Source organism: Euprymna scolopes, chromosome 27, assembly GCF_053919585.1.
Source record: "Euprymna scolopes isolate OS-2025 chromosome 27, ASM5391958v1, whole genome shotgun sequence".
Lineage (NCBI taxonomy): Eukaryota > Metazoa > Mollusca > Cephalopoda > Sepiida > Sepiolidae > Euprymna > Euprymna scolopes.
Window position 1 is genome coordinate 56,781,541 of NC_136508.1, and position 18,709 is coordinate 56,800,249.

Below are 18,709 nucleotides of genomic sequence, written 5' to 3' on the forward strand. Positions count from 1 at the left end.
GCTTGCTTAGTTTTCTACCTAGCTTGCTTAGTTTTCTACCTAGCTTGCTTAGTTTTCAGTGGTATAATTTATTTTAAAGCTTTCATTCAGCTAAAAATCAAGCAGTGTCGAGTGTTATGTGAGAAAAAAAAAATGTCAGACGTGAGTCGATCGCCTCTTGGGCGTTTCGATAATAGCATGAAAATAGAAGAGTTTGAATTATTATACAGAGAAGTACTAAACAGTTTTAAAAAACAAATAAATAAAAAATAAATGTTATCAAAGGTAAGATACGTTACTTTTCTAACTAATCGGATTAGTTTATAGTATTTTTACTTAATGTAAAATTTGATACGTAATGTTCGAGAAACTAGTAATATTGAATACTGCCGGAGAACAAGAACACATGACCGAGATGTCTTTCGAGACTCGGTAAACATTTTAAAAAAATTAAATAACACGAAATGGTGATAGACACTCACGCAATATATGTTACCTATATATATATATATATATATATATATATATATATATATATATATATATATATATATATATATATATATATATTTATTGGGTGGGTTTCTACCATAATTTTGACGACATTTAAGAATCAGTGTGTATAGTAAAACCAATCAGTACAAACTCAATTAAAAAAACAGTCTATTAACACCGTCACAATGTTACGTAATTGGAATGGGGGCATGTCAGCGAAAAAAGCTAAAGTAGAAATATAGGAGAACCGAAAATAATAAAAACACTAAAAACATATCTACCTAGGTAAAAAAGGACCGCCCAAAAAAGTCGATTTTATCTTTTATAAAGAAAAACACAGCAAACAAGTAAAAAAAAATGTTTTTAAATATTACATGAGTGTATTCTATCCTAAAAACTACATCCTGTTTAAGAATTGTCATAAAATCTGTTTTCAATCGATATTTATTCAATAATGAACCAATTTTCTGACTTAGTAAAAATGGACAAGTTTTCCGCGGACAGGTTTCCGTGGACTAGTTTTCCGTGAACGATTTTTCGTAAATGCGTAATTACTTATGTGTCATCCATTTTAGTCATCTTCTCAGTGAGACTGATTTAGACACAAGATTGGTTTATAATGTACAGAGTCCAGCTCTCCAAGAAGTCTAATTCTAAAGTAGGATAAATTAAAAATTGCCTACATTTAGAACTATTTTTCATTCTATGATAACAGAAAAAAATAAAGTGTAGTATCAGAACATGTACTACACTTTGAATTATTTATTTGCTAAACAATATAACATAGAACAATATCTTTAAAAGTGTGAGAAAGTTGTCCATCCTTTATCTTACACTGTATATATATTATTCTTATACACTATATATATTATTCTTATACACTATATATATATATTATTCTTATGCACTATATATATCATTCTTATACACTATATATATTATTCTTATGCACTATATGTATCATTCTTATACACTATATATATATATTACTCTTATACACTATATATATTATTCGTATACACTATATATATTATTCGTATACACTATATATATTATTCTTATACACTATATATATATATATATATATATATATATATATATATATATATTATTCTTTACTAGAATCATTTCGCTCGCCACAATACTACATTTACTGCTAATACAAATAGTATCAATATGTTGAACACACACACACACACATATATATATATATATATATATATATGTGTGTGTGTGTGTGTGTGTGTGTGTGTGAGTGTGTTGGGGTGTATGCTATTTTCTATTAAATATAAATACGTTTTTAATTAAACTATTTTTATATGATATAGCTAAACAATATCAATGAATTGTCTACCAACAATTATTTTATTCATTGTTACAAATATAATCAATAAACTTTATTAAAAAATATATTTCTCTCGCGCCCTTCCAGAAAAAAAAAATCTGTAGGTTTTAAGAAAAAAAATTAAAGGTTTCATGGAAAATTCTCCGGTAACTCTAATGACATTGCTTTAAATGCATAAGTATCTATCACATGAAAATAATTCATGAATCATTTATTTGTATATAAATTATCGGCGAGATAATTTTTTTTTTAAATGAACATATCTGATATTTATAGATTTTGTTTTATAACATTATTAAAAAGAAAGAAACAAAAACTGGCAGCCGCCACAGCATATCCACCCCAAAGCTAAACACATAATTAAAAAAAAATAAATTAAACAGTACTCTGCTCGATTATTGCCGGAACGTTACTTACAGAATAAACGTTTTTTTTTTCAAACTGAAGAAACACCTGCTTATCTCTACAATTCTATAATTGAATGCCCCCCAAAATATTTTTGTAAACCGCACGTAGAAACAATTTTTTTGATCAATTAAAAAACATGAACAACTACGTAGCACCACAGATATATATATATATATATATTTTTTTTTTACATTTTTTGTTATATCAAATGTCTGCGAAAGATTCCCCCTCGACGAAGCACACCGAAATCTACAAAAAAGACAAGAATATGTACGAACGTGAGATGGTTAATAAATACCACATTATTATTATTTTTAACAAAAAAAAAACAAGGCGTGAAGAACCGAAATTACGTACACGAATAAAATGATCCGTTGCTTTATTTATTTTAAAATTACAGAAACTAATAAAATGCCAATTGCTAAAATGAAAATGTAATTTCTCTTCAGTTTTTGCGCATGCGCAATCAGCCGGCTTACGCCATTATAGCTGATTATACGAGGAAAAACTCCCGTCGAAAAATATAACTATCTCCAAAAGCATAAATTTGCGACAGATATTGGTCTCAGATTCTTTTTCAGCATACTGAACTCTCCAATAAAAAAATATTAAATGAAATAATAATATAGACAGATTTCTATGAGTCGTTCTATTATTTATTATAAATTACAGCTACTGACTTATAAGTGGTTGCCCATACTTATAGGTAAATGTGCACGGAACAGATACCATAATACTTATTATAGTTAAATTCAAATTTTGATATATCTGCTTTTTTTACATTGTTCATTTCTGTATTACGTTTAAGTTTATTTAAACCCCACTCTTCCCATATTAAATAATAATTTCGAAATAATAACGTTAATATGTCAGCGTCCCAATTGTTCTTTTTTTTCGAGTTTAAATTATCAAATAAACAATTGTTAATAATGGCTGTTTTTTTACATCGTCCATTTCTATCTCTTCCCATGTTAAATAATAATTTCGAAATAATAACGTTAATATTTCAGTGCGCAGGTAATGTGTACATGCGCAAGCGGATGTATTACATCGGAATGTGAGTTACATAGGTCATTTCAGTGTTATATATATATATATATATATATATATATATATATATATATATATATATATATATAGAGAGAGAGAGAGAGAGAGTAGAACCCCATGATATGCAATTAATTCGTTTCGGGGTTAGGGTTGTATGGTAAATCACTGTATGGAGGGGTCTAACAAGATTTTATCCAGTACATATTAAAAATTCGTCACAAAAAGCTGTATATTATACACGTGTGTATTATTAAATAACTTTATAAATAACACTGGAAGACGGGGCTAATACCGTACCCAGGGTCCGGAAAACCGTCGTGCTCATCGAAACCTGAAAAACAGTATCGCAGTGCCAACTTATCTCGGGGTTCTACTATATATATATATATGTCTCTCTCTCTCTCTGTGTATGTGTGTGTGCGTGCGTGTGTGTGTGTGTTGTTGCGACTCTGTGTGTGACTGCATATGTATATGTAAAAGTAAGTTTGTTTATGAAGGCAGATGTAGATGCTAGTGTTGGATTTCCTGATAAATGACCGAAGCTGTGTAAATTGATAGATCGTCAATTGATTCTTTACGGTTGCTCAAATCTAATCAGCTGAAGCGAATCGATATTGTCTGCGACGCTTTCGCGTTGGAGTTTAAAGGAAGCCTCATTAATGGTGACAGACTTGTCGTGCCGGGTTTTGTACGATTCTCTCTTTCAAGACTTCGCTAATTATTCCGAACGGTGCAAATGCTCCACAGCTGTTGTCCGTTGTATATAGGCAGAATAGTTCCATATGCTAGCCATTTCCAATTCAATCACTCTCCTTTTTGTCGGTTACAGAATAAAAAAAAATCGGACACCATTTCAAGCCATTAATCAATTCGTTACGCGAAATTTAAAAGGATGATTCTTGAATAAAATAACAAGATATTAGGTACAAGTTCATGAATTAATTGCCATCTTGAGTACTGTTTATTACTCGTTATTCATTTTATTTCCAACGGAAAAAAATATGACACAAGTTTGGTTTTATGTGGGGGATAATAAGCTCCACTCAAAAGAGGTGTTCTGTAGAAATAAAGTTGCCTTACTATAGAGAGGTTTCTCCCTCGAATGACTAAGCACAGTTAATTCGAGTGCAGCATCTGTGCAGATACCACCCTTCAGTGACCAGCCCAGTACGCGTAATGGATATCGACTGACTGATTATTACTCACTTGCAAGTCCATATCGATTTGCTATGAAGGTCTGCATTTTTACTATGGTATTGAGGCGATATAATTCGTTGTGAAGGGATATTAAAATAATAGCGAGAAATATGTAATTGATCATGAATATTATAGGTTATAAAATTTAAAGTAACACCTATTAGGTGATTACTATTAAAGATAAAGATATTTATAGTTACAGATTTTAAAATTCAATAAACAATAAATCAAGCGAATTAATGAATGATAGTGAAAATAAGCTGAAAACAAATATGAAAAAAAAATTAAATGGTCCCATGGAGAAAAATAATCAGGACAGTAAGCAGAAAACAAGAGATGTTAGCATTGATATATATATATACATATATATATATATATATATATATATATATATATATGGTCACCCATCTCATACTAACCAGGCTCTCCGTTGCTTAACTTTAGTGATCTGAGGAAAACCGGTGTGTCAACGCGATTATTCCGTTCCGGAATTCTAGAGGCTGTATGCGCTCTCCGCTTATCTCGGCATTTGTTTCTAGTCGTCTTGTACACTTCACTTGCTACTGGTATTTAACAATATAGATTCAGGAGAGGTGTGGGTGGAGATTGCCGTTCTCTTGCCAGTAAGTCTTTCATGTGCAGGCACTACTTCGTTGGTAACCCTAGTCTGTCAAAGACTGAAGAAGCCCCATATATATATATATATATATATATATATATATATATATATATATATATATATATATATATATATATATATATATAAATGAAAATCTTATTTCATTCGTTATTAATAGTCTAAATAACCACTGGTCCGATTACTTCGACATTTTGATATAATATGTTTACTGAACACATGCATGTTTTTATGTATCTCTTATTAATAATAACATTATACTTAATTTTTCTTTAATAAATAGGTGGTTTTCTTTGTACCGATGGACCATTTATCTTTATTTAGGGACATATATTTATCACCGCCTGTCGTCACGTGACATCACTATAAAGATATTTGGTCTCACCACTACGGGTTTTGGTCTTGTTTAATGTAAACAAAATGTGTTTTCAATATGAGCAAATCCATTAATACTACATTTAGGGGCTTTTTTGTTAATGTTCCTGTATTTTATTATCTTTTTATTGTTACTGTAATTATTTAGATGTAAATGGATTTAATCCCGTGATTATTGATACTGTAACCATCTGATTGAAATTTAATTTAAATTAACCACATGTAGTCGCTTTCTTTTAAAATATTCATCGAAAACTGTTAGGTACGAGCAAAATCAATGCCGACGCTCAAAATGAATAAACATTTTGACCTCTCCTTTTATCAATAATTCACCAAAAATCAGGAAATTGACCAATTCTAATAAAAATCTCAGTATGTATCAAATAATAATAGCGGGATATAACGGACTAATTAATTTTGTTTAAATCTTAGTGAAAATGTAGTATTTCGTTTAAACAATAAATACATTTAGTAAAGTTATGGTTTTAAGTAGTAAATAAAAAACGCAATCATTTATATTTTCTTGTTTTTAATATAAATAAAGCATCATAATTTGTAACAATAAAAATAATATTCACAGCAACATTACGAAAAAAGACCCTAAAATCCGTATTAATGTATTTGATATAGCTCGAAAAAATATATAAATCTCTCGAACTAGCGACATTGCCATTGAATTAAGCATTGTTTATTTAATATTTTCCCCAGAAAAAAAGTTATAATAGCAAAAATATTTCTACATTTTTTTAAATTACAGATTTCGCATAATTTTTGTATGCAAGATTTTCATAATTTCCTTGCTGGCAAGAATGTGAAACTTTCGGCGTAACATATTTTTTTATAATATATTGCCTAATATTTTTTTAAATTAATTTGAAAACAGGAACATAGAAAAATAATTAAATTAAAAAATGATAAAATTTGTACAAACACGGATGCCCGTCTTGGTAAAAAAGAAAAAAGAAACCCAGCAGCGTCCTTCCTTTTAATTACATAACGTTTATTCTCAGACAGCTGTCTCAGATTTTGTGCCTCTGTATATTCCGTATTTCCAAAAACACGGTTTGTTGTGCTGATGCAAACGGCAAAAAACACTCGGTTGTCGGGCCAATTCAGTTATTTTTAGCACAAACAAGGTGTTTTTTGTTAAATTATATTCAATATCTTATGACATTACTTGACTAATTATCTTTGAAATAGACCCAGAAAAATAATATTTATCTCTAAAAGGATATTTACAATGAAGTTATTTATCTTCAAAATTTAGCTGAATTGGTAAGCTCGCCGTGAAAACATTTTTACTAACTTTTTTCTATGTGTACTCCTTACGCTTTCAAATACAATAAAAAAATTATGATAAATCGGCTTTCAAACCCCCCCTATTCTTATTTGTTTATTTTTGCCCGTACCGAGAACATTGATATTAGCAACAAATCGACCATCGTGGATCATTTTCTTACTATTCAGGAAATTAAAGATTTAATTAGATTCTTATTTCCGTCACCTAAATTAGTGTGTGAAATGAGTTTAGGAATTTATAACCAAACCTATATATGATTTTTACTTTAAAAAATAATATTATTACAGTAAGCTAGGTAAAATTGGCATAGAATGATCTGCTTTACGGTTGTAGTAAAAATGGAACGGAAATTTAAATTTCGTTCTCTTTTAAATTCGGCACATTTTTAAATTACGTCCAACCCATGCACCTTCGACATGTCAACTCTTATATGTGTTCAGGTATGCTGACAAAGTTAGGTGTGTCTAATCCGAAAGTCGTTAACATGGAAGGGTTCGGGGTGTCTATTCCGAGAGCCGTTCTTAACATGGGTAGATTGGAGTGCTAATTCGTTGTAAAAGTACCCGACAACCTATAAATGTTGACATTTCCAATGTGAACGATAAGTTGGACTTATGTAAAAATAACAAAAATATATACCAAATTGGCTGTTTTAGTTTTAAAATGGAACTATTTCCCTTTCGTTAATAACTTTCTTTAATATTTTGTTTTATATATGTAAAGTACAATTGTTGAATGTTTTTTCTTCAGATTATATTCGGTTGGGGCACAAATAAAAAAAAAGATCAAAACGGAGAAAATTTGAATTTTCCGTTCCATTTTACAACAAATATAAAACAGCACATACTCAGCAATTTTTATAGTAAGTTATAACATCTACATCTACTTACATTATATACGAAACCGAGCGACCCATAAACATCTGATAGCTGAGGGTCAAATATACTTAAAATATTAAAAAAAGAAAAAATAGAACCTCTCTCAAACATACTGGCAATAATTTGGTTTATTCTTTCCCTTAAATGTTTCCAATAACGGGGATTTATTTACTAGAATTTGTATTAGAAACTGAGCACTTATTAAAATTATTTAATGTTGATTTTTTTTTTTTCATTCTGGTTTAATTTTTAGTTTGCAATTGCTGATAGCCCACTCCAAAAACTTGAACAAAAGACGAAATATAAAAGAATTGTACTCATACAGGATCCCTCCCCCCACGATTCCAATTATGGTTAGGGTCTGACACGCAATCACCGGATTCAACCGGCCATTTTTCAAAAGTTAAAACACTAAATAAGAATTTCATTCAATTTTTGCATAATTAATTCATATATGATGGGAGTATTTTCTCTGTTTATTTTCGTAACATCTCTTAAAAAAAAATAATTTGTAGATTCTCTTAAAAAATCAAACTTTTCTCTACTTTTACCTCACTATTTACAGTGCCCATATAAAGCATTAATCTAATCTTTTATAATAAATATTCCGTTTCCAAAAAGAAACGTTTACTGCCAAATTTCTTAAAAAGAGTTTTCCTGAAAAAAATAACTTTCACCTAAGTATTTATGGTAAAAAATAATCTTTCTTTTGGGGGGAAACAACTTTTATTGATAAAAAAAAAATGCGAAAAATAAGAAAAGTAAATAAACAATACAAAAATGAGCAACAGCAACGCGTAGCAGGGTACAGCAATATATATATATATATATATATATATATATATATATATATATATAGTGCAAAATTTTGTTGAAAATGCAAACACTCACGCTTCCTTTATTTCCTGGATTTGTTTCCATTACAGCTGTTTCATTGATCAGTTGACAATTCTACGATTTATGTTTCCATAAAAATATCCTGTCCTCACCAACTTCTTCAGATCTTTATCCATTAGATTTTTCCCAAAAAAGGTATATTTTTAACATTTTAACACCCCCCACACATATACATACATATATATATATATATATATATATATATATATATATGTATATACATATATATGAGTATGAACTGCATACAAAAATGGGGATGAAACAAAATGAATTGGCATAGCCTTAACTCATAGAGAATCAAAAAGAAAAAAAAATGAACAAAGCGAAGAATTTGGGTAATCGACGGACAATAAATAAATATCCTTTCAAGATGTACCTAAAATGGTCAGCTGGTCATCAAATGACAGTAACGTCAGTGATATTTTTCTTCAAAACCATTCGAATCGATGTTAGATGACGATATGTTTCCCAACTTACAAGAGAAAAACACATAGTCATGAAAATATACCATCACGAATGTAGAAAAAAACAACAACTAGAGAACCGATACTTTTCATCCCTCGATAACCACAATCCTTTTAGCAAAAAGAGAAATATCTTAATAAGCGATCGAACCGACAGGAAGTTCAGTTTCTAACAACCATTGCGTGAAAAGTTTTCAAATAACAACAACATATAATACATTAAAAGCTCGATTACACCCAATAAGTAAATGATAATGTAGATAAAGCAACAGGGGTAGTGCGTATATAGGTAGCTGTTCAGCTGTACGCGCATTAACACTTCACATCTCGAATGTATCATTCACTACATTTATGCGCTCATTGAGATCCTATAACCGAGAGACCTTATAAGCTATAAGAAACAGAATGTAATAACTTTCACTCAAAAAATGTCATCTCTGTTTCTTGTCTAGATTTTTGCTTGTTTGTTTGTTTGTTTACTTGCCTCGCCAGAAGTGCAGAGTAAGACACAACTGTGGGGATAAAATCAACTCCCCAAAAAGGGCAATCTAGTAAGTATCAAATATACAAATATGTTTCAGTCATTAAAGATTTCTCCTTCATTAACCGAGACCAAAAAAGTGCAGTGATCAAAGTTAATGCAGCATCAGAAGAGATACTCCATGTTGATCCTTGCCCGAATGCCAAGAACCTTTTTTCTCTATCTTGTCTTGTTAAAGCCTAATTGAATAATGTCTTAATTCATGTATGTATAATTATATATGTATATATATATATAATTATATATATATACATATATATACATACATGTGTATACATATACATACATATATATACATATATATACATACATGTATATATACATACATATATACATACATACATATATACATACATATATATACATACATATATATACATACATACATATATATATACACATAAATATATACATACATACATATATATATATACATACATATATACATACATACATATATACATACATATATACATACATACATATATATACATACATATACATACATACATATACATACATACATATACATACATATATATATATATATATATATATATATATATATATATATATATATATATATAGCTTTTGTGGGCTGCGACGTTGTTTGGCTGTGGAATTTATTATATACATATATATATACATATATATATATATATATATATATATATATATATATATATATATATGTATATGCCATGCTTTTATTTAGATCTATGCACAAGGCTATATTCTGAGACATTATCATCTCATTTTAAATGAAATGGATGATTAATCTCGTCTATTGTTTTTTCTTTTCTTCTGTATTTGCCCAAAGATGTATGATTAGATAATTCTATTAATACTGTTATTAATAATACCGCCTTTCTGAACTCTTTTTTCATTTGAACATCCAGAGAATGATTAAGAGCCTGGACTTACTTATTTTATTTAGCTTCTGAAATTGTTTTAATATTTTTTTTTTAGAGTCACCTTCCTTTTTTTTTTATTTTTGCTTGTCTCCTTGTTATATTACTGAACGTACTAGTGAGTATATTTACTATAGTATCGTAACAATTACGGGAACATATTTAAATTACGCTATAGATTTTTCATTTTCTTCAACTGGAAATACCTAGTTTTATATGCTTTGTCTACTGTAAAACGTTAGATATTAGCAGATTCAAAATATTTTTTTTTAAATATTACAAACTTGAAAAATGGAAAAAGAAACAATAAATATATTTTAAGTAAGCGCATATGTTTCTGTGGAAAAAAAATATGCAAATACCATGAAAATTAATCGGAATTTCTACTTGCTTTACAAGCTGGGAACTGACTCAAGGCGTTTCTACAAAATGTAACCCTAAATAAACCTGAGTATATTCATGATAGTGCGAGGCGTTATTTATAAACTACTCTTGTGGAGAATGACATGCGTGTCATGTCTAGTGCCTCACCCTTCTTTACGGCGGTCAGTTGGAACACGAATCTTTAGTAAAACTTGTGTATTTTAAGTCATTCTTTAGACTGTTGCATGTCTTGGCTTTGTTGCCGGAAGTTTTTTACTGACAACATCGTATATAAATGTAAACGCAATTCGTCTCATATATAAAAGATTTACCGCTTTTTAAAGAAAAGATCGCCCTGCCGCCGGGCAGTTAGTCGTCCCGTCAGTTTGGAGCAGCTAATTTGAGAGTCTAATGGCATCTGTTTAACCGGGTTATATTTAAACGTAATATAGTATTAAAATTTCAGTTAATGCTTTCCCATAACTAAAATGCAAAAGTCTTACTTTATTCTTTAAGAGGAATAAGTCTCATGGAATATAATATATATGCACTCTATTAAATATTATTGATTCTTTCATAATATTATTCATCATTAAATTTTATACTGAAGTGTGTTTTGGCTTGGTAAGTATTCATTAGTACGAAAAATACCTTTTATGATTTCTGTAAATAAGAATTGTTTATTCGCATTATTTGGATTCATCGAACTACTTTTCTCATCTTCAGTGTCATTTTCATAATATTTGGGTTGATGTAACCTCCGACCTTCTTCAGGTTTATCTTGTTGAACCCGAGAAATGTATCTCCAACGCGGGAATTTGGTGGAAATTTCGAACGGAACCCTTGATTTATTTCACGGGGGTAGCATGTTCTTGCTTCGTCAGCCAGGACTGGATAGAGGCCCTGTGTAATTCTACAATCGTATTTTTAGGTCACCCACAGTGACAATTGAAGCTTCAACCTTCAGGAGAATATCACTTTTACTATGAATTTTTTCCGGACAGAAACATTCCCGAGAAGATGGCCAGTGTTTACATTGCTCGGATCGGTGTAAAAACCCCACTTAAGATGAGAACATTGGTCTGATAAATCCAGATAATACGAGTACGAATAATTTTGTGTACATCAGAAAATCATTCTGACAGTAAATGGAAATCATTGAACAGGAATGTATATATTTTTTTAACTTAATCTTTACACTTCAAATGTAATAAAACTGAAACGTTAGGAATCAAAGAACTTGACCGTTGTCGGTTTAAATTTATAGACAACAATGAATGTTTTCTCATCCAAATTAAGCTATAAGATAACATAAAAAACTTGTTACAAGATAAAATATAACAGACCAAAAGAAATGTTATTAAAAGAATATCTACTAGTAACAAATAAAAATATTTAATAAACATATATAGATAATACGACACAATCACGTTGACACACGGGGTCCCGCCAGATCATCGAAGTTAAGCAACATTGAGTCTGGCCAGTACCATATTGGTGATTATTTAGGAAAGGTGTATTCCTGTATGTACAGTGCCGGGTCGTAGAAATTTCCAAGCTAGTATCTGGGGGCGCGTTTAACTCACTGGGGATTATACTTCCTCCGATTAAGATGGAAACCAACGGGAACCTAACATCTTTACTTGTTTCCCGGGATTACCATGGCTCCAACATTTAAGGAGCAGTGGCCGCCGACGCCGATAGACAGCGGGACCACTGATGATGATGATGATGATGATGATATTAGCAAATACATATTAACTTTGAAGGATTCGATAAATAACGCGTTGTTTAGTTCTTAAGTTACGTGATATAACTTGCGTCATCAAGGGAGCTTCGCCACATAAGTAAAAAATAAGATTCTATAACTTAGAATAGCTTATCTGCTGACATGACCGATATATCATGTTTAATCAGTCGCTAAGCAGTTCATACATTTAATGTTTTTCGCTTTATTTTCCTCAATTAAATATTTTTTCTCATGATTTCTTCACACGACCTCTATCATGATTTCTTCACACGACCTCTATCAGCAAGCAATGATCGTCGGGTGGCGCTAATCAGGCAAGCTTTGGTTTCTGCGAGGTCATATTGGTGATGTTCTCGACGTATAAACAAACGAGGTAGTTCATTGAGTCGGGCCAAGCGAGGAGGGGACCAGTGAGAGAAGGGTAAAATTACTTCTGAAGCCAAGCCGAGTCCTGCTGACACATCTAGGTTCGACCAAAGATAACCTGATTGCTCCAAGGCATAACCACACTCTTCAGTATAGCCAGGTACACTTTGGTGTTCTTTGAAACCGAACCTCGAAGATGTGGGGTAACTTTAAACTACACCAAAGTCTATAACCGTGGCCGGAAACTTCATTTAGATGTGCCCTCAAGCGTTGGACCGTCCGGATTTACATTTTGAGGGCTCTGTTAATGGCCATATTTTCATAACTTGGATTGATAGCAAACATGAGTTGTACAGCTTGCATCTCTGATCTTGCTCGTTGAACACTGTGTTCCTTTCCGACATGATAGAACCTTCCTATCACTGTTGGGATTTGTACACAATTCACTAAATGGTTGCTGTTCTACAACGGGAAAAGGAAACCGGTTTTCATCAAACTAAAATAGGATCATGTCGTATTTTCTAGAGCGATACTTTTATCGCTCTACGATATTTTCAAAGTTTTGAGTTTGGTCGGCTGCGTAAGAAGAGTACTAAGGTGGGTCTATTTCTACCGTAAAAACTTAACCGCGGTAATAAGTGCTGTAATTAACTTGAAATCTTTCTGCGATATAAATTTTTAATAGGCAGGTAATTCTACTAGAGAAACCTTGTTCATAGGAATATTCGTTTAGTTTATGCATAGAAAGAGTAGTGGAAAATTTGACATGTTTTGCAGCTAGACGAGTACTTGTTGTGAATGTTTCTCATTCAGCTTTTACTATGCGAAGAGCAATAGAACATAGATAGACTAGCAACATATGTTCTATGACAAATACGTTTCAATGAGATTGCGCTTCACATTTCCTATTCAATCTTTACTTTTATCAATGATTGATCTACTTATACACAGAAAGATAATCGATTCAACTTGCTTACTCTCTCACAAAGATTTTAGTTGGCAGCTTATTGATAATCCTCTAACAGTAAAACTCCCGGCCTGATAAAGCTAATATAATCGAACCGGTTTTATTGATTAACCCATGTCACCACGTCAAGTGAATGATTTGCAAATTGAAAAACAATATGGAACAGTCATGGTTAAATGAATTTAGTGCACGGAGTCTAATGACCCGTGTCTTGTCCCTAAGATACAAAGCTATAAAGATGCCTATGCGTGACTTTCATTGATTTTTTCTCCTATTAAAACCTCCTTGTTTCTTGCTTAGCGGTTGAACAAGTATAAGAGAGCGAAAAACATACGATAGACACATACAGCAGCAGTGGACTTATCACCTTGTTGGTTTCATTGGCAGAATGTAGTTAATCGTGTGTAAATATTGTATAGTCATTTGGTGAGTATGCATTTCGTTCGTCTCGTTGGATAAAAGTCGTTGAAAAAGCATGGAACGGTTTGTAAGTTAACAGTAAAAAAACGGGCCATTAAATCGACTTTTCAAGTTAGCATAAATTCAGCAATCATATCATGAGAGATATTATATGGTTTATCTCACACAGTGCCTGCAAAAAGAAAGGCCGCAGTCGTATTTAAAAAAAACTGTGAATTTAAGCTAAATTTAATGTAACAGGTCAAACAACGTATACCCTTTTGATTCGTATTTTATTCCTCTATAATTTTACTTGTTTATATTTGACTTTAAATTGAAGTATTCTAGTGTTCATGTCAAGTAAAAAAAAACTTCAAATTGAGCAGGCAAACAGAACATCCGCAGCCGCAAATTCGCTTAAAACCAGCTTAAATTATCCCCCATAAATCAGTTTCAAATATCCATCAACGGGCAAAAAAGAATCTCTAATCGTAATTGTTGTTATAGGTTATACACCATAACATTTAGTCCATATGCCATTACATTCTCTTAGTGATCATCAGGAGCTTATTAATCTCCACCTTCCTGTTTTAATCAATCGAGAAATCGGCCGCAGATTGAAATGTAATGAGAAACCGATACGAAAGTCTGTGCAAAAGCACCAAGACACCGGCAATGTTCGTAATGCCCCTAAATCTGATCGTACTATAGTAACTACTCACAAGGAAGACGATGCTATCTAGATCCGCAGCCTCAGAAACAGATTGGAAACAGCTCCCCAAATCCAACAAAATCGCAATCTTGATAGAAAAAGTGCTCTATTTCTACTGTTCAATTTAAGTAGCGAGGATATGTTGAAAGACACACTTCAATGATTCCTGTAACGAACAGAAAGCGCCGTCTGGATTCGTCAGATGCAATGGAGATCGTGACTCTTCGTATTGGGCAAAAGCGCTTTTTAGCAACGAAAGAAAGTTCAATAGGATAGGCAGTGATGGTAGGCACAAGGTACGCTGGATGAAAGACGAAGAATTTTATCATAGATGACGGGTTTCAACGCTAAAGGTAGTGGAGGTTCAGTATTGGTGTGCGACATTATTAATACCATTTGTTAAGGGCCTATAGTTCGGTGTGAAGGTCATATTAATTTGATCAAGTACATTAATATATTTACTGAACATTTTCTACTCTACTTTGGTCGGGATTTGTATGATAATCTCATCTTTTGCAGGATAATGCTCCAATTCAAACAGCTGGGAATGTAAAGAGGCTCCTGAACGAGCATGGTATTCCATGTTTTCATTGACCTGCACAATCTCCAGACCTCAGACCTATCGAAAACGTATGGCATTATACCAAGAAACAGCTACGCAATTATAAAATTTACAAATTTGGAAGAACTTTTTTTTTTTTTTTTTTTTTACACAGTGATCACCACTTATCAAGGCCCGGAAGCCACTCAGGGATAAGGGTTATTGCAAGTACATCACGTTAGTGAGGAGATTTTATGAAGTGTTTAATTAGGGGGGCGGTTCATTAGGAATTTGTTAACATCAGACTTGAAGACATCCAAGTTGTAGTCCGGAGGGAAGCAGGCAGACGGAACAGAGTTCCACAGGCGTACAGTTCTAAGAAAGAAGCTTTGCTCATGAAATCCGCGTTTTGATTTAGGCACAGATATAGAGTGGGGGAAATTTTTTACAGTGGATTCAGCTAGACGGGTGATTTTCGTGAAAGTTTGGCGAGGGGGGACCAGGGATTGGAGTTCAGACGAGCACCTGCCATGAAAATAACGATAAAACAAGGATAGGCTCGCAACGTCTCTTCTGTGGGAGAGGGGTTGCAGGGTAGAGAAAAGGGCATCCCCCACTAAACCACGAAGTCTATTTTGTACTCTGTCAAGGCATGATAGGCTGTTTTTGGCAGCTCCTGCCCAGATATGGCAACAGTATTCCATCCTTGGCCGTACTTGGCTTTTATATAGATAGAGAATTGCATCAGTAGTGATATAGCTTCTGGAGCGGTAGAAGGATCCCACCATCTTTCCTGCGACCTTGGCAACAGACTTGATGTACGTGTTCCATTTCAGATCAGGAGTAAAGGTCAAACCCAGAAGCTTGTCAAAACACGGGACCTCACCCAGACGAGAGCCATCCATCACAATTGATGCCAGCTGGGGATCAGAGCGTTGATGATGTAAGGATAGGAGTTTGGTTTTAGATGCATTAAAGGTAACTAGCCACATCTTCCCCCACTGAACCACGCGCTCGAGATCAGAGGAGAGAGAATCCGAGAGAACTTCGTCATTTACAGCCTTTGATGTGTTGCCGTAGATGGTTGTGTCATCAGCATAGATGTCAACGAATGATTTAAGTATGTGTTTAGGGAGGGCATTGATGTAGATCAGGAAGAGAGTTGGGCCGAGGATTGACCCCTGAGGGACTCCAGCATTTATATTGCAGGCCTCCGATTTTTGTCCATCTACCACTACTCTTATGAGCCTATCGGAGAGAAATGATTTAATGATTGAGAAAACATTTCCAGTTATACCGTAGCTGGAAATCTTGTGAAGTAGACCCTTATGCCATACTTTGTCAAAGGCCTTTGATATGTCAAGAGCAATTGCCCTAGAAAGGAAACCTTTGTCAAGAGATTCACTAATCCTGTGGGATATAACCGTCAGCACATCTGCGGTAGATCTTTCAATAACAATTAAAGAAAAGTGGAATGCTCTTTCCCCGGAGTATTTCTGCAGTCTAATTCAATGAACTCCCAAATGATTGCAGGCTGTCAAATTGCAGAAGGGTTATACTACTAATTATTTACTATCTTATTGTGTTCCTTTTGTATTTGTCTTGTATTAATATCTACAATTCACATTTAATAACAATTTTCCATTTTGCGGATTTTTTTGGCCTCCTTTATCTGAAGTTATGTTTTTTAATTGACCCGGACACCAAAATAGTGCTGATTTTCTTTTCGTCACCTGTATATATATATATATATATATATATATATATATATATATATATATATATGTGTATATATATGCATATATATGTATATATATGCATATATATGTATATATATATGCATATATATATATGTATATATATATATATGCATATATATATATATATAGTAAGTTATAAAATATATATGGCGATTAAGCTACACTCTTATGACTCTTCAGGTTTATAATCATAAGCCTGAAGAGGCCTAGAGTGGATGAAATGGGGAATATTCAGTGTAACTTAATCGCCATATATACTTTATAACTTACTAACTTGACCTACCTACGTATTGAGCACTTTTGAAGTAAATGCTTAAAGCCTACGCATAAATTTATACTGTCGTATATTAATTTTCTGTGAGTAAATTAAGTAGTTATATATATACGTATCTGTGTGTGTATATATATATATATATATATATATATATATATATATATATAGTCTAGCGGCACTGATGAGTTGTTATACAACGAAACAGGACTGTATGTTGATTACTACAAATATATATATATATATATATATATATATATATAGATATTTATATATATGTATTATCAATTGAGTTTCCAGAAGACTATGTGCACTTAAAGCGAATATAAATAGTAATATCTATATCGTAACACCAACCAAATGAAAAAAAAACAGCTACATATAACCAACATAAGGAAAAGTTTGTCATAAGAGAACATGACTTAAGCAAGTAAATTATACTTTGCATGGATGCAATGTTCGGCAAGATACTCAAATGAGAAATATAAGGGGTTACTTAATCCGCAGAGTTACGAAATAATACATTCTTTACATAAGAGGAGGACTATTCGCAGATTAATATTATAGAAAATCTTGGAATTTGCTTGTAGTTGCATGGATTGAAACTGCATTATATGAAAACTAGCAATAAATTAAAAAAGGTTTTGGTGCAGCATATTGAAGAACCAAGGAAAACAATAGAATAAACAAGTGAAAACTATGTAGATGCCCGACAGATTTTAGCGATTTTCCCTATTTAAAACCCTGGGTTGATGTTAAAAATCAGAGTTAACTAGCCAAATTTGACTGTTTCATGACAGACGATGCATTCATTTGAGTTCGGTACCATTAAAATCCCCTATTTAGAGGCAAGTCTGAAATTTGTGAAAAAATTAAAAAAATGTATATTTTATCCCCAAAACAGATGTGGGCTCAAGCTCCACAATGCTCCCAGGTTAAAATATTTCGCTTATAATAGATGCATATTTACATCGTCATTTGGGGTAATTTTCAGTAAAAAATTAGGGTCGGAAAATATTATATTGTGAAAAACTAACAATATGAGAGCGATAGGCATAACAATCAAACTTGTTACCACCCCTCATCTAAACAAAAAAATGAAT